Genomic DNA, 22,872 nt, shown 5'->3' on the forward strand with positions numbered 1-22,872 from the left:
TTCACACCAGAACTACATACAGGCTTGGACCATTAAATATACAAACATTAATAAATATTGGCAAACTCAAAATAGTTTCACACATTGTAAATGGACAAGTTAAAATTGGCACTACAAAATATCACATTCACAGATGAAGAAATACCACAATCAGAGAACTGTAGATTCTTCACAGAGAACACAGGGAAGAAATTCGCGAAACTACTACAGAACTAGGCTCTGCATTCATAAATGGCAATTATGTTGCAAACGGTACCAAATTTTTTGGGAGGACAACGGTTCAATCCCACGCCCGACCATCCAGATTTAGGTTTTCCATGATTTCCCTAAATCACTCCAGGCAAATGCCGGGATGGTTCCTTTGAAAGGGCATGGCCGACATCCTTCCCCATCCTTTCCTAATTCGATTAGACCAATGACCTCGCTGTTTTGCCTCTTCCCCCAAACAATCAAAAATCCAAATTTTTCATTACCTCCAGAAGTCTCTCTCCCTGCAATAATTCAATATTTAGGTGAAAGGTACACAATAATTAATGCACATGCACCAATAGATCAGGATAACAATGCAGAAGGTAAAACAGTCCTCAGAACAATGTTGAGAAGCATCTGATGAAGTTCCAGAGGAAAACATACAGATTTTATTTAACTTTTATCCTCAGACTGGCACAGAATGGAGATGAGATCATTATCTGCCCAAACTGCTATTAAATGAATTTATTCACAACTGGAATTTTGACTGTTATGCCATTCTCAAGTGACAGCTTACTATGAACTAAGTCAGTGTTATTAAAGTCATGCTTAGTGCTTGGGGACTGGATATTAAGATGTGCAGTATGACATGACTTTGATAGAAATTAGTACATGAAGTACTACCAATTTCTAGGCATACAGATTACAAAGACTCCCATCTTGTAAAGAAAATGGAATTTGTAAACATGGTTAACACAAGGAAAGTATTACCTCAAAAGGAATTATAAAGGATTCAGACATCCCACTGAGCTACCACTTGAGAATTGTACAACTGCCAAATTAATTTTGAATAAGTACATTCCATATCAGTCCTGGTAGAAAATGTTTTCATTTATGAATGTCTGCCTGACTAGATGTAAGAAAAAAGGAAAACTGCAAAGAAAAAGACATTTAGCATACACCACTAAAAAGATACGAGGACAACAATAATATGATTTGAGAATATCAGACAGCTTGTGTGCCAGTAACAAAACACAATTCCAAAAAGATGATGAATTCCAGAGTCAGACATAGATACCTGTTGAAATTGACCATTATCACTGAATAATAAAAGTAAGATTGCTGGCCTAGAATAACTGATAACCATGTTCACATAAGATTCAATGAAATTCCATGAAAAGTTCAAGGAGACAACAGCAGAATTCTAAAATACAAGATATATCAGAGATGGCTTAGGACAGGATGGTCCTGTGAAGGCCAAATTCATAGAGGACTAAAGGAGCAAAATACTATTGGAATACATCTATAACATTTTAGAAGGCCTATGACTATAAAGCAAGACTGCTTTATTTAAAAATTCTTAAAGAATCTGAAATACAGAAGACAACATGGGTCTTCTTAAAAGAACTACAGCCTCATTTGAGATAAGAACAGACTATAGCCAAGGCAATGTACTAACTCCATTCTTCTTTCAGACTATACTAGAAAAGTGAATATTGAACAGATGGAGCAGTTGTCAGAATCTACTACCAGAATCTGAATACTACTTGGTTAGAAAATTGATAATTTCAAAATTGTTTGTTCAAATTTTGTAGATAATTTAGCAATGCTGACAATGTAGAGAAACCACAGAACAGAGAGAAAGAAAAACAGTAGGAAAAGCATGACTACTCGTCTCCTCTGATAAGCAGCAGTGAAGCAGTAATGGGTAACTACAGGACTGCAACATCCCTATCAAATACGAAGTGTGGGAGGGTCAGGGGAAGACAAATTTGAGGATCTATGAGAAGTCATGTAGCCAAATGGTGGGGAGACTGGAACCACAAGAGGAAGACTATAAAAGATGGACTCTGCATTTCAGTTAACAGAAGATGTTTATAGTAAAAATTCATTCTCCAAAATTGCAGAACCTCCAACTTGCAAGGTAGTCATTTGGCCAAAATACACATCTGTATCACACAGAATACACATCTATATCACAAATACTAATTTTAGAACCAACAAAAGATAGTGAAAATTACGAAAAGGAAAATAGCTCGAAAGTTTGTAACTTGCCTTGATGGTATGGTATCCAGTAACTACTATGACTGAGGTATTCACTCAGTGATTGTTTTCTTGCAGAGAACTAGAAGTATAGCAAAACAGAACACTCGCTTGATGTGAGACAAGCTGTTTTGCATGTCTTCAAGATTGGGAGTACTTTTAGGGACTATGGCATATCACAACCACAAACAAGTGAGCACAGTCAATAGCAAAAACATGGAACAACAGTAACCAATAAGCCAAGGTCAGGTCATCCCTGAAGAGAGAGCAGGAAGGACAGAATGATTTGTACGCAATCAGCTGGTGTTCCAAGAGAAACATCTCAACAAAGCTTGTGAATCCCTGTAACATGTTCATTGCACTGGTGCATTTCTTCTGCCAATTGAATCCAATGTTACTAGATAGAAATAGATTTCCTGCTGCATTGAATATATGGCCATTTTTAAGGCAACCGGGAATTTTGACTGGAATACTGGACTTGTTATATTAAATTTGAGTACAACACACCTCAATTTTGGAGGTAATTTTTTGAAGAAACAAATGAATTTTATAAACTGCGATATATGGTATCAAGTCTTTGTAAGCACCACTGGAAATTAATTTGAACAAATAATGAAGGTAACTGAAAATCTGTCATGCATTCAAACTTTCAAATATTATACGTGAGATAGTAATGTGAATCTACCATCAAATGCACAGGATTGATTGACACTGAACATTTCCCATTTAACATTGAAACATGAAAATCTATACATTTAATATTTTGCTCTGGTGAACTATGTTCCTTCTAAGTCAAGAGAAATGCCCTTAACCTACTATCCATTGAGGTTACTTTCCCGTGAGAAAAGGCCGACAGCTGTGAGGCAGTATTTAAATTCACATTTATGTAACTTTTGCATTTGAATCTTTAAGAAATTTTAGGACTTTCCCAAGGTCAGTGCTATGATGGCAAGCAGAATTTTTGTCACACATTTGAACATAATCATAAACTCATTGACAAACAAAAGATGAATGCGGCCAAAATTAGTGAGGGACAGCAATAAACAAAGGATGCAACAAATCAAATATTCTAACTCTGCTGACTGATCTCTCAAAAAATCAGATGCATAGCCAACTGCTAATTTGTCACTTTCCAGCTATAAAATATTATTCACAAATATTATATAGAAAAACACTAAAATTGAATTCAACAGTACTATTTCAAACTGTGCAGCCCAACTTCAGGAGTTAAATAGAGCCCTGTATAATTTTTCATTAATTAATTTTATAAACACTGATTACAATAATGCTAAATAGTACTACATGTAAGCCAAAACTGCCACAAGCATAAACAATACATCAAACTCTACAGTGAATACATAGTTTGACTGGAACTCAACTGGATCCAGGGTATCTACAATTTGATTAGAACTACTCAATTAATTTGACCAGAGCTAAATGTACTCCACAATTCCATACATCAAAAGACAGCATATTTTACACTACACCCTTATCCTTATCAAATGTGTATTAGATACTTTTTTGACAAATTAACTATTATGCAGTGTGATCAAGATGTGTCAAGTTCAATTGGTTGTAATTCAAACTTGGTAAGTGCTACGTAGTAACCTAAAGCACCATGTAAATGAGCAGGAAATTACAATCTCACCTGATATGGCAAGTTTGCTTGTATAGAAATATTTCCTTGTATTTAATTACTGTAACAGTTGCATATGATGGCAATTTATCATGTTTTAACTGATAATTAATGTAGTATTTATCTCAGAATGTTTCATAAGGTTCTAAAGCGACCAGCATGGGAAGGTACTTATCTCAAGCCAGGCTTCACAAAATCCTCACCGGAGTACCAACTAATCCAGGAGGTTAATTGAGGAAGGACAATGGGGAAAATACAGAGACAGCACATGAGACACTGGAACTGCTCCTCAAAACTCATTTTCCTCAATATGCTTGGGCGGATAACATAGAGCAGAAAGCGAGCCCTGAAAGACAATAGTTCTCAGGCACTCAAACAGAGAACTGGGAATCAGCTAAGGAGTGTGCCAATTTCAGTAAAATCCAATGGGCGGTGGCAACATTCTAATCGGTCAAGTCACCTGATCCAGATGGAATCTTTCCAGCTCTCTTAAAACAAATAGGAGACAATCTTATGAGAGTCCTCTGCTCGTTATTCGGGGTTAGCCTAGCAGTGGGAGTCATTCCCAATGCCTGGAAGGCAGTGAAGGTTGTCTTTATTACAAAGCCAGGGAGAATTGATCATACGAAGGCCAAGGATATGAGAGCAATCAGGGGAGAGGAGGCTAACTAGGGCTCCTCTACATTCAAACTAACACACATAACCAGGTAAATCAAGTGAGACAGCTCTCCAACTATTTGTTGGGAGGGTGGAGAAAGCACTTTCCTTTCAAGAAACAGCCCTCTGCATCTTCCTGGGCGTCAAGGGGGCTTTTAGTAACACAACCTTTGATTCCATGGTTAGGTCAACAGAGGTGCATGACCTAGTGACCACTATATGTAGGTGGACTAGGGCCATGCTTAGTGGAAGGAGGGTAGAGGCCACATGATGAATGAAAAAATAGTAATTAACACCACTAGAGGTTGTCCACAAGGAGTTTTGTCCACTTTATTGTGGAATCTACTGGAGAACGAACTCATTGAGGAACTAAATTACAGACAATGCTTTTGCCACGGATACGCAGATGACCTTGTCATAGTGATACCCGGCAAATTTGCTGACACGGTTAGGAATATGGCACAAGGTGCACTGGATATTGTGCAAGACTGATACATTACATAGGACTTAAACGTTAATCCTAACAAGACTGTTGTGGTACCAATCACGAAACAGCACATCTAAAGCTTTTTGATGAAACATCTGTGAAGGGGATAGTGAAATATCTAGAGATAATCTTAGATGAGAAACTAACATGGACCCTTCACATTAAGAGCATCTGCTCCAAGGCGAATTGTACTCTAGTGAGTACCAGAAGGTCTTGTGGCAAAAACTGGGGCCTAAGATCCTGATGTATGCACTGGACACACACAACAGTGGGTAGACTTAGGATCTCCTATGGGGCCGTAGTGTCGTGGAAGAATGTACAACAGCAGGCTGCAGCTAAGGAGCTTGCTAAGGTGCACAAACTGGCCTGCTTTGCCACAACAGGCTGAATTAGTAGCACACCAACCACTGGGATGTAAGTCATGCTGGACATGCCTCCACTACATCTTTGGGTTAAGATGAAGGCAGCAGCTGGTGCATACACACTCAAAACTGGTAAAAACTGGATCACATTGGATATCCAGACTCACACACTAAAATATAGGAATGGCTTGAGAAATGCCGCCTGACTATGTAACAACTCCCAACTGCTTCAACAAGCCTTACAATACAATAATCAGAAGCAGGGAACAGTGGAAAAACAGTTTGACACCATGCAGAGGACACTGTCTGGTTCACTGATGGGTCAAAATCAGACCAAGGCGCTGGGGGCGGGGTGTACAGGGTTCAGCCAAAACTGGAGGGCATCATCTCTCTAGGAAAACTGGCCTCGGTATTCCAAGCTGAAATTACTGCAATCAAGGCGTGTGTGGAGGAGAATATATATAGGTGCTACAAGGACCATAGCATATACATATATTCAGACAGCAAGGTAGCCCTGAAATTATTGGGAGCTCCTGCACCACAATATACACTCCTGGAAATGGAAAAAAGAACACATTGACACCGGTGTGTCAGACCCACCATACTTGCTTCAGACACTGCGAGAGGGCTGTACAAGCAATGATTACACGCACGGCACAGCGGACACACCAGGAACCGCGGTGTTGGCCATCGAATGGCGCTAGCTGCGCAGCATTTGTGCACCGCCACCGTCAGTGTCAGCCTGTTTGCCATGGCATACGGAGCTCCATCGCAGTCTTTAACACTGGTAGCATGCCGCGACAGCGTGGACGTGTACCGTATGTGCAGTTGACGGACTTTGAGCGAGGGCGTATAGTGAGCATGCGGGAGGCCGGGTGGACGTACCGCCGAATTGCTCAACACGTGGGGCGTGAGGTCTCCACAGTACATCGATGTTGTCGCCAGTGGTCGGCGGAAGGTGCACATGCCCGCCGACCTGGGACGGGACCGCAGCGACGCACGGATGCACACCAAGACCGTAGGATCCTACGCAGTGCCGTAGGGGACCGCACCGCCACTTCCCAGCAAATTAGGGACACTGTTGCTCCTGGGGTATCGGCGAGGACCATTCGCAACCGTCTCCATGAAACTGGGCTACGGTCCCGCACACCGTTAGGCCGTCTTCCGCTCACGCCCCAACATCGTGCAGCCCGCCTCCAGTGGTGTTGCGACAGGCATGAATGGAGGGACGAATGGAGACGTGTCGTCTTCAGCGATGAGAGTCGCTTCTGCCTTGGTGCCAATGATGGTCGTTTGCGTGTTTGGCGCCGTGCAGGTGAGCGCCACAATCAGGACTGCATACGACCGAGGCACACAGGGCCAACACCCGGCATCATGGTGTGGGGAGCGATCTCCTACACTGGCCGTACACCACTGGTGATCGTCGAGGGGACACTGAATAGTGCACGGTACATCCAAACCGTCATCGTTCTACCATTCCTAGACCGGCAAGGGAACTTGCTGTTCCAACAGGACAATGCACGTCCGCATGTATCCCGTCCCACCCAACGTGCTCTAGAAGGTGTAAGTCAACTACCCTGGCCAGCAAGATCTCCGGATCTGTCCCCCATTGAGGATGTTTGGGACTGGATGAAGCGTCGTCTCACGCGGTCTGCACGTCCAGCACGAACGCTGGTCCAACTGAGGCGCCAGGTGGAAATGGCATGGCAAGCCGTTCCACAGGACTACATCCAGCATCTCTACGATCATCTCCATGGGAGAATAGCAGCCTGCATTGCTGCGAAAGGTGGATATACACTGTACTAGTGCCGACATTGTGCATGCTCTGTTGCCTGTGTCTATGTGCCTGTGGTTCTGTCAGTGTGATCATGTGATGTATCTGACCCCAGGAATGTGTCAATAAAGTTTCCCCTTCCTGGGACAATGAATTCACGGTGTTCTTATTTCAATTTCCAGGAGTGTATTATTATTGCAGAATGTCACAGGGCTTTGGTGGAGTTAGGGGATTCAATAGCAGAAACTTAATATGGGTCCTTGGTCACTCAGGGATCACTGGCAATAAAGAAGCTGACAGATTGGCCAGGATGGGGGCAAAGACTCCATTCAGTGGACCGGTACCTGTTCTGATAATCACCAATGCTATGATCAAACGAACTATGGAACTGGCTTAGAAGAAGCACATAGAATACTAGACCAAGGTCTAGAAGCAAAAACATGGTAAGGTAACGATGCCAAAGTTGTGCTTTAAAAGATGCTCTGTAAGATTAAACTCATGTTTTGACTGATGACCAGTCATGGGAATTTAAAAACCTACATACAATGGGTATAATGGAAGAAGACCATAAATGTAGCATCTGTGATGACAGTGAAGAAACTGCATCACACCTAATCGTCCAATGCATGACATTGGAGAGCAAAGAGACAGAATTTTCAGTGCAACTAGAAGTGAAGAAATTGTGTCTAACAAATAATGGGTAGAGAGACTCCTTGCACTATCTAAGGGCACTGGTTGGTTTTACTAGATATACAGCAAGCAATACTGCACAATAAACTGTTTCGGTGCCAGGTTAGACCAAAGCTGTCTTAGCTTCTCTGCCAAAATCAAATTAAATCCATCATCCTGAGTGAATTTGTGTTCAGGTACTTTTGACAAATTAACTATTATGCAGTGTGATCAAGATGGGTCCAGTTCAACTGGTTGTACTTCGAATTTGGTATGTGCTACATAGTACCTTAAAGCACTATGTAAATGAGCAGGAAATTATGATCTCATCTAATATGACAAACTCATTTCTATAGTAATATTTCCTTGTATTGACTTATTTTAACAGTTGCATATGATGGCTGTTTATCATGTTTTCACTGATATTTAATGTTAATATTTATCTTAGAATGTTTGGTAAGCTTCCAAAGTGACCAGTATGGGAAGGTGTTTATTTCAAGTTGATTAGTTTCAATAAGCACAATGTACTTTCAAACACTTATTTTAATTAAGTTTTGTAAGATGTTTTGAAAATGACTAGCATGGTATGGTTTCTTGAGGTTTTAAATAAACAATGCTGCTGTGCCTCATGGTCTTTGGTAATGTATGTGTGTTTCTCGCATAGTCTGGGCCGGTGAACTGTTACTGTTAAGTCTGCATAGGTTTTCACAGTAGTTGAACCGAAGTCTCTGGGCAGCCAACCAGTTGTGTCATTTCAGCTCTCTAAAATTGTATAGATGATAAGATTTTGAGCAATACATGAGGATTTTGGCATTTTCTCATTCCATTAAATTGTTGTATGTTTTTGTGACTGACGAACTTTCACTTTGCGCAACTGATAGATCTGTTTTGTACTGAACTTTGATTGACACTGACACAGCATCACTGATGATTAACACCCAGCTGGACTTAGTTCCGATTTCACATTAGCTTATGTAACTGGGGAATCTGTCAAATATTCATAATTATTCACATAATTGAACTGCATTATCTTCAATCTAACGTGTTTAACCTTGCTATGTGATCCTATATAATTCAATTTAATGATTTTAAGGATGGCCATTTCTATTTTTGTGTCTTACATTGACAGTACACCATTCAACTTAACTTTGTCACTGTGTTTACATTTCCTTATTTAGTTGTCATTGCATTTAAATTCGTTTAAACAACTTGTTCAAGTATACATTAACTATTACAAGATATGCCTAACTTCATACTTTTACATGTTGCTTGACTGACAGGTGGTTTTAACAGGGTAGATACTCAGTGGTAGATGGCCTTGACCCATGCATGGGACTGTAGAGAGACATTCTGAAATCAGTTCTGTTCACTACCCTGAAACTCAGTATATCATTGGACCAATTTCAAAGCATTAACATTACACATCTTGATTGAATTTTCACAGTAAGCAATCAGCACACAGTGTCAGTAGCTGGACTGAAATCACTATCAGTTGCCCTATTGGCATACAGACTGAAGATAACAGACACAAGGCCAAATATTCAATTTTCTCTTTCAAATCTATTTAATTGTGGAATATCATAATGGAGTTCCTCCTTTCAGTACCGGCATAAACATCATAATGACAGATTCTGAGATGATCAATTTTTGCTGATTTTATACTGTGTACTCACTTAATAGAGAAAAGGCACCTGGGCAATATGAGATGGCTGTACAATACCACTCATATTACACTAAACTTGTTCCTTCTCTAACAGCAGCATATCAAACATCTCTGAGCCCATGGAAGTTTGCTAGTGGCTGGAAGAAGGTACCAATCAATCATATTCTCAATTAGTGTCACCTGATAGATGTACATAATCATAGCAAAATGAAACATGTGCATGAATAACACTGTATGGTATATTTCCAAGTTTTTAGGAAATCGACAAAAACTGTTAATAAAAATGTAATAGCAGATATTTATTGTTTGCAGATGCAGACTGTTGAGAATAGTTGGTTGTGCTTTTTAAAATTGCACTAAGGATAGGTTTTAGAAAATACATAACTGTTAAAATGGAAAAACAGTGTATAGCAACTGATATACAGCATTGCAGTATATCACACTCTACTAGAACTATAAGGTTGCCTAGAGTCTCAAAGTTTTAAATAAAAAAATTATATCAAGATACAAACTAATATTTATAGTAAACTGATTGCTTTGGTCTTAAATAAGTAATAGAACATGAGTTTGTTATGAAGTTGAGCCCAAAGCTGGCACATTACACTCAGTTCGCACACTGAATGTTTTCAGAAAGTGCCTGGATTTTGATTCCCTGTATTTCATCACATCCAATAGATTGCCTTTCTTCTCCTTACAAGATTCAGTACCCCATTGTAGAGCAACCAAAAACCAAAATCCAATTGAATTTCTTTTACTTCATGTTCAAAAACATGTTTCACAATACAATGTCTTTCACATGGATGAAACCGCTTATGCCTTGAGAATCATCACTGCATAGCTTCAACCAGAGCACAGCAGTAATTTTCAAAGTAGGTGGCATTTTGAGAACCAGCTCAACAGATCCGATGCCCTTGTCTTCCATCATCTCCTGTATGGTCAACTTCGAAGATTCTACAGTGGCCTAAGCAATGACATGCTTCCATTCTAAAGGAGCCATAACTTTTGACACTTTCTTCCCTCAATCACTGCAAAGTTCCTGTCACAAGGCAGGAAACTATCACTCTAACATAAAAACTTTTTATGTATTTTCACACAGTACTTGCAGTTGACCAAATAGAAATAAAGTGCTAAAATTCTCCAGTTATCATTCCGCCCAACATGGTGGTCAGACCATATAATTAGTTTGTGTCCCATACCTTTTTCAAGCATCACAAATTTAATCAGACAGGAAAATATTTTGGCTGAACCACACCTTGCACCAGATCCATCCCCTAAATTTACAGTGTTAGTTAAGTACCAAAGTCATGAACCATGAAATTATATGACGGCAACTGTCTCTGGCAAAATACCATGGAATGTGCCAATTTATGACAAAGTAGAACGTGTTGTATGTCCACGCATGTAACATATACAGGGTGATTCAAAAAGAATACCACAACTTTAAAAATGTGTATTTAATGAAAGAAACATAATATAACCTTCTGTTATACATCACTACAAAGAGTATTTAAAAAGGTTTTTTTTTCACTCAAAAAAAAGTTCAGAGATGTTCAATATGGCCCCCTCCAGACACTTGAGCAATATCAACCCGATACTCCAACTCGTTCCACACTCTCTGTAGCATATCAGGCGTAACAGTTTGGATAGCTGCTGTTATTTCTCGTTTCAAATCATCAATGGTGGCTGGGAGAGGTGGCCGAAACACCATATCCTTAACATACCCCCATAAGGAAAAATCGCAGGGGGTAAGATCAGGGCTTCTTGGAGGCCAGTGATGAAGTGCTCTGTCACAGGCTGCCTGGCAGCCGATCCATCGGCTCGGGTAGTTGACGTTCAGGTAGTTACGGACAGATAAGTGCCAATGTGCCTCTCCATACAGTTGATTGTGGAATTTGCAGCTCTCTGCTAGCTCTGCGAGTCGATTTTCCTGGGCTGCGAACAAATGCTTGCTGGATGCGTGCTACATTTTCATCACTCGTTCTCGGCCGTCCAGAACTTTTCCCTTTGCACAAACACCCATTCTCTGTAAACTGTTTATACCAACGTTTAATACACCTCCTATCAGGAGGTTTAACACCATACTTCGTTCAAAATGCACGCTGAACAACTGTCATCGATTCACTTCTGCCGTACTCAATAACACAAAAAGCTTTCTGTTGAGCGGTCGCCATCTTAGCATCAACTGATGCTGACGCCTAGTCAACAGCACCTCAAGCGAACAAATGTACAACTAAATGAAACTTTATAGCTCCCTTAATTCGCCGACAGATAGTGCTTAGCTCTGCCTTTTGTCGTTGCAGAGTTTTAAATTCCTAAAGTTGTGGTATTCTTTTTGAATCACCCTGTATATTGTTCCTTTGTAGCCATTTCTGTGTTGTTTTTTAGCACTTTGTATGCTCAGTCTGCTTTTGTATGATAACTGACTAAGTTCTATGTTGTGAATTTGTATCTCATTTGAAGCTGTGATCATAAAGAATCATTAATTTCTGCACAGATTGAGATTGTGGTACAGACATTCTTTCGAAGATTTATTCTTACTTCGAGAAACTCAAACTGAGTTCTTGAATCAGGGACCTGTCATCATTTGATATGACATGTGACCTACACAAATATTTTCCTCAACCATCTTCAGGAGTGGTCATTCCACTTTCCAGTTTATGTTGAAGAGAGAGTTTTCATTGCTGGGTGATGCAAAATATGTCAAGCAATGTTTTTTGACACACTTCTTTTGAGTGGACTTCATATTTGAAAGCAGCTTGTTTCAAAGAAGTACTGTCTGTCTTACCTTCCTTTCGTCTGCCTGGCACATCTATTTACGTAGAGTTTATCAAGTAAATTGCCTTTTCATTGTGCATCAAGGCATGGTATTCTCTGTACAGCCTTAACTTAATTTACATATTTATGTCCTAGAATCCTTCCTTTGAACACACTTTTGTGTTGCACACATGGTGCTGAATCATGCTGTCAATACTACTACCCAATATTCAACTGAATTATCATACTCCACATTCTCTTTTAATAATATAGCAGTGTGTTTTCTACTTTTTCATCACTGATAAAGACAGAACTGCAGTTAGTTTTATTCATGGTCTTAGAATTATGGGACAAATTTCAAATTTGGATCAACAACAAGTAATGTAAAATCCGGGAAGGAATGTAACAATATTATAAAGAGAAAACTTGATCGGTTGGTTGGTTTTGAGTATAAAGGGACCAAACTACAGGGTCATCATACCCTTTTTTCCTGACAAAAGCAAGGCTCAAGGTACAAAAACACTCAGCAGCACACCTAAAAAGAAAATGAGTGGAATGAACAAAAAATGGGGAAAACGTGCGCCACAAAGAAAAGCAGAAGAAGGTATTAAAACCATAGAGCATATAGTCTGGGCTGGCTGATCACAATAATAAATGAGGATGAGCCAGCCACTCTGCAACATATTAAAACGTCCACCTCAAAAAGACAAGGCGAGAAGAGCACATGTAGGGTAAAGATGACAACGAAGACAAACAAATGCAAAGAAAGTGCGACAGAATTACAATGGAGGGAGGGTGGCGACCTCAGAGAAAAGGCTAAATGCCCACCCTTGGATTGTATGACGAAACCCCCTCACAAATAAAACCTAAAATTAAATCTGCAGTTTGAAACATTGTTACCCAACACCAAAGGTGGGGTTCTAGGAAGGTTAAAAGTCTGCCGTAGAGTGGTTAAAAGTCAGCAGTCCAGCAAGATGTGGATGACAGTCATATGTGAGCCACAGTGACACCGACGTGGGTCCTCACGACAGAGGAAGTAGCCATGTGTTAGCCATGAATGGCCGGCATTTGTTTGGTTTGGTTTGTTTTGGAGGAGGAGACCAGACAGCAAGGTCATCAGTCTCACAGGATTAGGGAAGGAATTCGGCCGTGCCCTTTCAAAGGAACCATCCCGGCATTTGCCTGGAGCGATTTAGGGCATGTATGGCCAATGCAGAGCCAGCAGACAACCACAGAGTCCCTGCGACAGGCTTGCATGGAGTCTTTTACACATTTGTAGTCTCCTTAAGGGCACAGAGTTTGTTGTGCATACTGCCATTCGGTCTCCCAAACCTGAAAAACCTTGTGGTGTAATAATGATCACAGGTCAGTTACAGGGATGCCGACCTCCGTAAGTGGTTTCCGTTTAGCCCGTTTGGCCAGCCTGTCGGAAAGTTCACTTCCTGGGGTTCCAATGTGGCCTGGGGTCCACACAAACAACATGGAATGACTGGACCATTCCAGAGCATAGATGGATTCTTGGATGGTCACTACCAAACGATGGTGCAGGTAGCACTGGTCGATAGCTTGTAGGCTGCTCAAGGAGTCAGCACAGAGAAGAAACGACTTGCTACAGCACATTGGATGTGCTCAAGAGCACGAGAAATGGCTGCTAGCCTTGCAGTCCAAACACTGCAGCCGTCTGACAAGGAGTGCTGTTCAGTATGTTCTCCATGAACATATGCAAAGACAATGTGACCATCACCCATGGAGCAGTCCGAGTAAACCACTTCACAGTCCCGGTACTCGTCAAGAATCGAGAGGAAGTGACAGCCGAGAGCTGCACAGTTAACTCATCCATTAGCACCCTGTGAATGGTCCAGGCAAAGCTTCAGCTTCGGTGTACACCATGGAGGTGTACATGGATGGACCTTGAGCATAGGTGGTAAAAGCAAGGACTTCACTTCAAACAGACAATATCAGTTGCGAACTGCAGTCATAAGCCCTGACCTGGGTCTCCGATGCAGGAGATGAAATACCGTGTATGGGATAAGGAGATGGTAATGTGGATGCTCTGGAGAACTATGAATGTGTGCAACATACCTGGCGAGCAGTTGTGCATGTCTAACCTTCAATGGAGGGACTCCGACCTGGTCACTGGACTCGTCCTGAAACCTCCTGTTGCCAGTCAACATATCGCTGAGGGCGCCACCAAACAATAAACCAGTTTCCCATAGTCAAGACGAGATTGAACAAGGGCTCTATAGAGGTGCAGCAGCTTAGTGCGATCTGCACCCCAGTTGGTGTTGCTCAGGCACCAGAGGGCATTGAAGTGCTGCCAGCAGTTCCACTTCAGCTGACCAAGATGAGAAAGCCACGTCAATCACGTGTTGAAATCCAGTCATAAGAATCGATATGTCTCCATTACAGTGAGTGGATCATCTTTAAGGTAAAGTTCTGGCTCCGGATGAATGGTACGACACTAACAGAAGGGCATGACACACAACTTCGCAGCTGAAAACCAGAACCTGTGGGCTAGACCCCATGACTGCACATTGTGAATGGTTCCCTGTAGGCACTGCTCAGCAACACCAGTACTGAAGGAGCTGCATGAAATACATAAGTCATCTGCGTACAGAGAAGGCGAGACCGATGGCCTGACAGTTGCTGCAAGGCAGTTAATGGCCACTAAAAATAGAGATACACTCAATACAGAGCCCTGCAGGACCCCATTCTCCTGAACGTGGGGCAAACTACGGGAGGCACCAACTTGGACACGGACAGTACAGAGCGATAGGAGATTTTGCATAAAAATCTGGCACGGGCTCTGGAGACCCTAATCATATAATGTGGCAATGATATGATTTCGCCAGGTCGTGTCTTAAGCTTTTCATAAATCAAAAAAGACGGCAACCAGGTGTTAGCGTCTGGAAAAGGCTGTTCAGATGGCAGACTCAAGGGAAACTAGATTATCAATGGTAGAGTGACCCTGGCGGAAACTGCCCTGGCATGGAGCCAGTAGGCCACATGACTCCAGGACCCAACACAACTGTCGACTTACCATACGTTCTAGCAGCTTAAAAAGAACGTTGGTGAGGCTGATGGGCCAATAACTATCCACATCACGTGGGTTTTTACCGGGTTTGAGCACTGGAATAATGGTGCTCTCCCACCATTGCGATGGAAAGACGCCATCGCACCAGATCCAGTTGAAGATGATAACGAGATGGCGCTTTTAGTCCAACAATAGATGGAGGAGGAGATTAGTGTTTAACGTCCCGTCGACAACGAGGTCATTAGAGACGGAGCGCAAGCTCGGGTGAGGGAAGGATGGGGAAGGAAATCGGCCGTGCCCTTTCAAAGGAACCATCCCGGCATTTGCCTGAAGCGATTTAGGGAAATCACGGAAAACCTAAATCAGGATGGCCGGAGACGGGATTGAACCGTCGTCCTCCCGAATGAGAGTCCAGTGTGCTAACCACTGCGCCACCTCACTTGGTCCAACAATAGATGTTTGATCATCTGACTGTGGATCTGATCTGGCCCAGGGGCTGTGTCAGGGCAATGTGCAAGGGCGCTGAGGAACTCCCACTCTGTAAATGGAGCATTATAGGGTTCAATGTGACATTCTGTGAACTAGAGTGCTTTCCTTTCCATCTGCCATTTGAGGGTGCAGAGGCTCAACCGTAGTGCTCGGCAATTGCCTTTGTGTCGGTAGATAACACACAATTGATGTTAGTGCCAGTAACACTTGTCGTGGTCTGGTACGCACATACATGTCCGATCTTCTTCCCGACTTAGGAAGGTGACGTACGGCACCAATGGTCGAGACATACCTCTCCCAACATGCCTGTTTCTGTCTTTTTATAAGCTGGAGAATGCGAGCATGAGCCCTTCCAAAGCTATTAACTGTGCTAGGGAAGAGTGTCACTTACGTCACTGTAGAGCTTGTCGATGCTCTTTAATGGCCTCAACGATTTCTGGCGACCACCAAAGTTTTCGCTGGAGCACTATAAAGAACAAGGGATCGTTAATTCTGTCACAGAAACGATCGTTCTAGAGACCTGCTCAACTACCACATTGATGGTACCATGTGATGGAGTTTCAATGGTGACAGCAGAGGTGAAAGCTTCCAGTCTGCATTGTTTAAAGACCATCTTGGTAGACATCTGGGGAGAATGGTGCTGGGGGAGTGACAGGAAGATGGGGAAGTGGTCACTACCACACAAGGCATCATGGGCTCTCCAGTGGACAGATGGGAGAAGTCCTGGGATGCAGAGGGATAAAGCAATGGCCGAGTAAGTGCCATGAGCCACACTGAAACGTGTGTGGGCCCCTAGTATTTAAGAGGCAGAGGTCGAGTTTCGACATCTCTAACTTGACCAGTAAGCATAGTGCCACCCCACAAGGGGTTATGGACGATTAAATCTCCCATAAGTAGGAAAGGTTTAGGGAGTTGATGAATCAGTGCAGCCAATGCTTTCAGGGGTACTGCACCATCCGGATGATGATATATGTTGCAGGCAGTTATTTCCTGCTTTGTCCTTATCCTGACAGCCACAGTTTCAAGAGTGGTTTGAAGGGGCACAGGTTAACTGCATACTGAGTTCAGGCCATAGACAAGAACTCCACCTGATGCACTATTATAGTTGCTACAGTTCTTGTAATACCCCCAATAGCCATGAGGGGCAGGTGTCCGCATTGCCAGGAACCAGATTTCCTGGAGGGCAATGCAGAAAGCAGGTGTAAACCTAAACAGTTGCTGTAGCTCAGCCGGGTGGTGGAAAAAGCCGCTGCTGTTCCACTGGAGGATGAGGTTATTGTGAGGCTGGGAAGGCATGAAGCATGCAAAGAGGCAGGTTACACTTCAGCGTCACCTGCTGCCACCGATTGAGTATTTGTATCCGTTCCTATTGTGAATTAGCCATCAAGTGAGATCCAGGTCCTCAGTAGATGCTGAGATCTCCACCTCACCCGCAGGTATAGAACTGGTAGCTAGTAGTCGTGTTGAGGCCACCTGAGGGTTCTTTTTCTTAGCAGACTTCTTTTTTTTGTTTTTTTGCCCTCACTTCTCTGTAGGGGCTTGCTGGGAGGACTTCTCTGAAGTAGCTTCAGGCATGGAGGAAGACCGTGCATCTCCTTGACCAGCAGCTTTTGGCTCCTTTAGCCACTGGCGAGTGTCCGCTGTAGCATTAGTGGAGACCTTGGGAGAGAGAGACCCAAGCGACCGCTTCCACACGAGATGAGCCAGAAGAGGCTGTTGCTTCTCTGGCTGGTGGGTGGGGACTGATGTCCCCTGCATTTGGGGATGAGGGGGGCCTTGCTCCTAAACTAGGTACTTGTGATGGCGATGGTAATGTAGCTGCAGCATATGTCGACATCAACCATATGGGTTGTAATCATTCAAATTTACATTCAGCTTCTTGGTAAGTCAATCTGTCCAGGGTCTTGTACTTCATGATTTTCCACTCCTTTTGGAGTACTGTGCAGTCTGGCGCGCCGGGGGAGTGCTGCTTTCCGTAGCTGATACAAGTGAGAAGGGGCACACAGGGCGTATCTGGATGCAGTGGACATCCGCAGTCTCGACATGTGGCATTGGAAGTGCAGCGGGAAGACATGTGCCCTAATTTCCAGCACATAAAGCACCGCATATGGGGAGGAACATTTGGTTTAACATCACAGTGGTAAATCATCATGTTGACCTTCTCAGGCAATGAATCATCCTCAAAGGCCAAGATGAAAGCACCAGTAGTGACCCTGTTGTCTTTGGGTCCCCTGTAAATGCGCCAGATGAAAAAAACACCCCACCATTCAACATTGGCACAGAGCTTGTCAGACTGCAAGAGGAGGTCGCAATGCAAAATAATCCCCTGGACATGTTGAGGATTTTATGGGGAGTGACAGAAACAGAATTATCACCCTGACGGTCAGAAGTGAGTAATGCCCGGGACTGGGCTGGAGCTGCTGTCTGAATCGAGACTGCACTGCTTCTCATCTTGGACAGTGCTGCCACTTCCTCAAACTTATCCTCAAGATATTAAAAAACTGAGGCTTCATGGGTAGAAAGAGTCCCTGTCCATTCTGCTACAGACTAAATACCGAGGCGAATATGGCTATCTTCTTTCTGTAGCCCTATTTTTCTCCCATGGTGTAGCAAGGGAGGGAAAAGATTTAGGATAATATCTGTCAGCTTTGTACTCGATCTTGCCTTCTTGGAGACAGCTGGTGTCTTACAGTCACCAGCAAGGGATGACTTAGTCCGCTTCATTGTGGGTCATCTGCCCTGATGCCACCCATTCCAATCATGGGCTCTCCTCATGGGTGCTACCCAGTGACAGCAAAGGCCACATAGCATGCTGGCCATTGCCAGGAGTCCTGATGCCTCAGGAAGACAGGCATCTACTCCTTGGCATACATGGGGAGTTTACAGCTCAGGCATCAGCAGTGTGATCCCTGTGTTGTCAGGGGACTACCACCAGATGGGTACATGATTGTCCCACCACAACGTAATGGCTACCGTGCTGGATATTGGGTGCAGAGAAATCCAAACTGCCATGAGGGTGAAAGAGTACAGGAGAAAATGGAAGAAGATGACATACCCCGCAAAGTGTGCTCATCCAAATAGTTGAATTGCTGGTGGAGATGCAAAGCCAAGACAATAGGCTCAGGACATCCAATCTAGGGGAACTATGGATAACTCATGCACCACGTAAGGCATCCTTCCCCATATGGCCCGCACTTCAGTAGAATTTGGAAAGTGGCAGGTCAATCCATAAAATGGGACCTGAAGTTATAGGGTCGAAGAGTGAGAGACTTCTTTTAGTCACGCCTTACGACAGACAGGGATACCTTAAGCCTATTCTAACCCCCAGACCTGCAGGAGGAAGCAAAGTTGACATTTGCCATATTGCAGAGATGCTAAGTTGCAGATCGGAACAACAAAAAGAGTGTGACAAATAAAACTTTTGGCCCATAAGCCTTTCGTCAAAAATAGATGACACACACACACGACTGCAGTCTCGGCAAGTTTAGCCACACTGTGAGCAGCAGCACCACTGCATGATGAGAGTAGTGACTGGGCAGGGGTAACAAGGAGGCTGGAGTGGGGAGGGATAGTTGGGTAGGGGTGACTTACAGTGCAGTGCTGCTGGGGAGCATGCAAGGATGAGGTGGAAAGAGGGTAGGGCAGCTATGTGCTGTCAGGCAATTAGACAGTGGGCAGGGGAGAGGTGGGAAGGGGGGCACCAGCAAAGGAGAGAAGTAAAAAGACTGGGTGCAATGGTGGAATGATGAGAGCTGCATGGTGCTGGAATGGAACAGGAGGCTGAATGGGTGAGGACAATGACTAATGAAGGTTTAGGCCAAGAGGGTTATGTGAATGTAGAGGAAGTTCTCCCTGCACAATTCAGAAAAGCTGGTGTGGTGTGAAGGATCCATATGGCACAGACTTTGAAGTAGTCACTGAAACAAAGGATGGCATGAATAGCAGCATTCTCAGCAACCAGGTGGTCCACTTTTTTCGCTGGCCATTCATGCAGACAGATGGCTTGTCGGGTGTCATGCCCACATAGAATGCAGCACAATGGTTGCAGCTTAGCTTGTAGATCACATGACTAGTTTCACAGATAGCCCTGTCTTTGGTGGGAGAGGTGATATTTGTGATGGTGGTGGGAGGATGTACAGGACAGGTCTTGTATCTAGGTCTGTTGCAAGGGTATGAGCCATGAGGTAAGAGGTTGGGACCTGGGGTTGTGTAGGGATGGACAAGTAGATTGTGAAGCTTTTTGGATAGTGGAATACCACTGTGGGAGGTGTGGGAAGGACAGTGGGCAGAACATCTCTCACTTCAGGGCACAACAAGAGGCAGTAAAAACCCTGGTGGAGAGTGTAATTCAGTTGCTCCAGTCCTAGGTGGTACTGAGTTACATGTGGAATGCTCCTCTGTGGCCAGACAATGGGAGACTGGAAAGATAAAGCATGATATATTTATTTTTGTACAAGGCTGGGAGGAAAATTACGATCAGTGACGGTCCTCTGTATATTTTACAGACTATAAGATGCTACAGGCTATAGGGTACACATTCATACTTAAGCACTTTTTAAAAAGTAACATTTTTACAATTTGTAATATTAGATTGCAAAGCCAGGCTAACAACAATTCTTAGTGTATAGAACCGCACTGACCTAAAGGCCCCTGAATACCAAAATTGAACTTCTCCTTCATAATGACTGTCTTCTTCATATAAGAGATGGTCTTCACCGCCCACCAGAGCATTACCTATGCAGTAATTATTGACATTTTGGACAAATATTTCTTCTCTTACGCTAGACAACAACTTTTTTCCAGTGACACACTGGTGTGATTGTAGGTCCTTTCAATGCTCTCTCTGGTGTAAGTCCTTGTTGGGTTTCATCTGTAGCATGTCAACTGAATTTGGTCAGAAAATACGCCAGAGCAGAAGTGAGCCGCAACAGTGCCAGCTGAAGGTGGGTGGGAGTATTACATGCTGCAAAGCAATACACAACCAACTGGTGTTGCGAAGCTGAGTCAGTTGGGCGTGATATAGCAACAGCCAACGGTGGAGTACATTAGCAGATGGTCGGGAGTGTTTCCTCACCTGCCACCAGTCGTGTTTAAAACATTTGCCTGAAGCACTAAATGAACATAGTCTGGAACGAATAAACATTCAGCTATTTGTGTACTAAATGATTCTTGTCTCAATATCAGAGTGAACAACACCCACAAGCCTGTGACACCCAGAGTGACATCCTAGAATGCACTATGGGGTCTGCCGTTTGACCACTACACAGGGTAGCCTGCTGTGAGGCACGAGGGAGCTGGCTGCTCACTGGAGGAAGTTTACGGCCATCATCAGCTGCATCGCTGTCTCAGCCAGAGTGACTGCTGACAGCAACACTGAGTGACCCCATATTCAGCCTTGCTCCTTGACCTGTCAGCAATGACAGATGTCTACTATTTCACTTAAGAGGCAACTGGAAGCCTCTACCAAGCTGTTCCTGATTTACTACAGCTGAAGGCTGGAAAAAAGAAAGTAATTAAACGTATCTACAGTCGCCCTGACACCTCATTTCACCCTCCACATGTGACAATCCAAGGGTCATGCAACATTGATGTCAGAACTTTGTCATCACTTCTTAGAGCAATGTTTGAACCTACACCCTATGTTACAGTGAATTAAAGAAAAAGAAAATCCTTATATTTTGGTCATAGAAAAGCCATCTGGCAGTCGTGAATTTTATAACGTAGATTTTATTGCAGATAGAGAACCAGTTGATTTTTCTACTCTTAGAGGTAATGGAAGGTAGGACTAGTTAGTGACTGTTAGATGTGCACAGTGTAACCTCAAGGGTCATAAGTGCAATGTATGAAATCACTTCTAGGAAAATGTTACACATGTAATCATTTGGGCCATACGGCTAGGCAGTGCTGGGAGACAATATGGCTCATAATTACATGTAAGAATTAAGTTAATGTATTTTGTCTTCTGGTCTTGTGAATGTTAGTTCTCGAATTGAGTGTTGTCAAGGACAAAGCTTGAATAGGACCAGAGATACAAGGTGTACCACAATCAGAAGTAGTATGCATATTGTTCGAGAAGGTAACAGAATTACCAGCAGAAAATAAAGGAACTTTGTGGGTTAACAGGATCACGATCATTCAACCCAGTGTAAATTTGTCAGACAAAAGTTTAATTGGTCCTTGTCCTGGTGAAACAACAGACCGTGAGCATGTCTTGACCTTCAATATCTGGCTCAGATGCATGGTTGGTCTAATTAAGTATTATTGACTGTTACAAAACTGATGCTAACAAAGGAAGTAAAAACATATTTAGGGTATACAGGAGCTGTGAAGGGAGCCACAATATTTGAAGAATTTAAAGAAGGGTTAATTCTAAGATATATGGATCAAAATAGTGCCAGACACTATAGGGAACAATTCACAGTAATAACTAAGAGAAATAAAGAAACTGTGGAAGAATTTGCAGATAGGATAAGGAAAATCAATGGACATACCTGTGCATTGGGGCAGGATGCTGAAGTTAATGACATTATTTTGCAAGAAGCATAGCAGAGGGTCTTCAAAGCTTTTTTAAGAGGGCTGCATGCAGAAATGTCAGAATGTGTGTGGACAGGGTGTCTGACAGATTTGCGCACAGCAGTGCGGTAACTACAGTGTGTGAGGAGATCAATTTGTCTACTGGAATACAGGGCAAATGGACACTGTTTGCAGCTAATATAAAACATTTCAAGTTTGCACAAACAGGCCATGTAAGGACGAAGTGTCGCCAGCCTCAGGGTGATGTGAATAAAGAAAGAAGTAGTAACAGTTTTAAAAGTAGAGGAGCAGGTATAAATAAGGTATTGAACACTAGCTGGGACCCCTGGTCCACCTATGGTCTTCCCAGTAAGACTAGATGCTACAAAATTGTATGCAGATGTGGATGCCATAAGATCTGTATGGGATAAGAAGAATAGGAACAAAAATGATTCCATGATATCATTGGACACAGGGGAGAATGTTTCGGTCACCAGTAGTGATCTGGTGAAATGTACGCAATTGGACCCACCACAGTACAGACTGAGATGGAGTGGGAATAAAGACATCATCACACCATTAGGACTGTGGACACAGGCATC

The 22,872-nt window shown here is 43.0% G+C and overlaps 1 protein-coding gene across 1 annotated transcript in view; it reads right to left on the reverse strand.

The window, feature by feature from the left end:
- LOC126442757 (zinc finger protein 708-like) overlaps nucleotides 1-22,872 on the reverse strand; it is a 102,879-nt gene that overhangs the window by 36,747 nt on the left and 43,260 nt on the right. The window lies entirely within an intron of this gene.

This window comes from Schistocerca serialis, unplaced genomic scaffold (assembly GCF_023864345.2).
Source record: "Schistocerca serialis cubense isolate TAMUIC-IGC-003099 unplaced genomic scaffold, iqSchSeri2.2 HiC_scaffold_1402, whole genome shotgun sequence".
Classification (NCBI taxonomy): Eukaryota; Metazoa; Arthropoda; class Insecta; order Orthoptera; family Acrididae; genus Schistocerca; species Schistocerca serialis.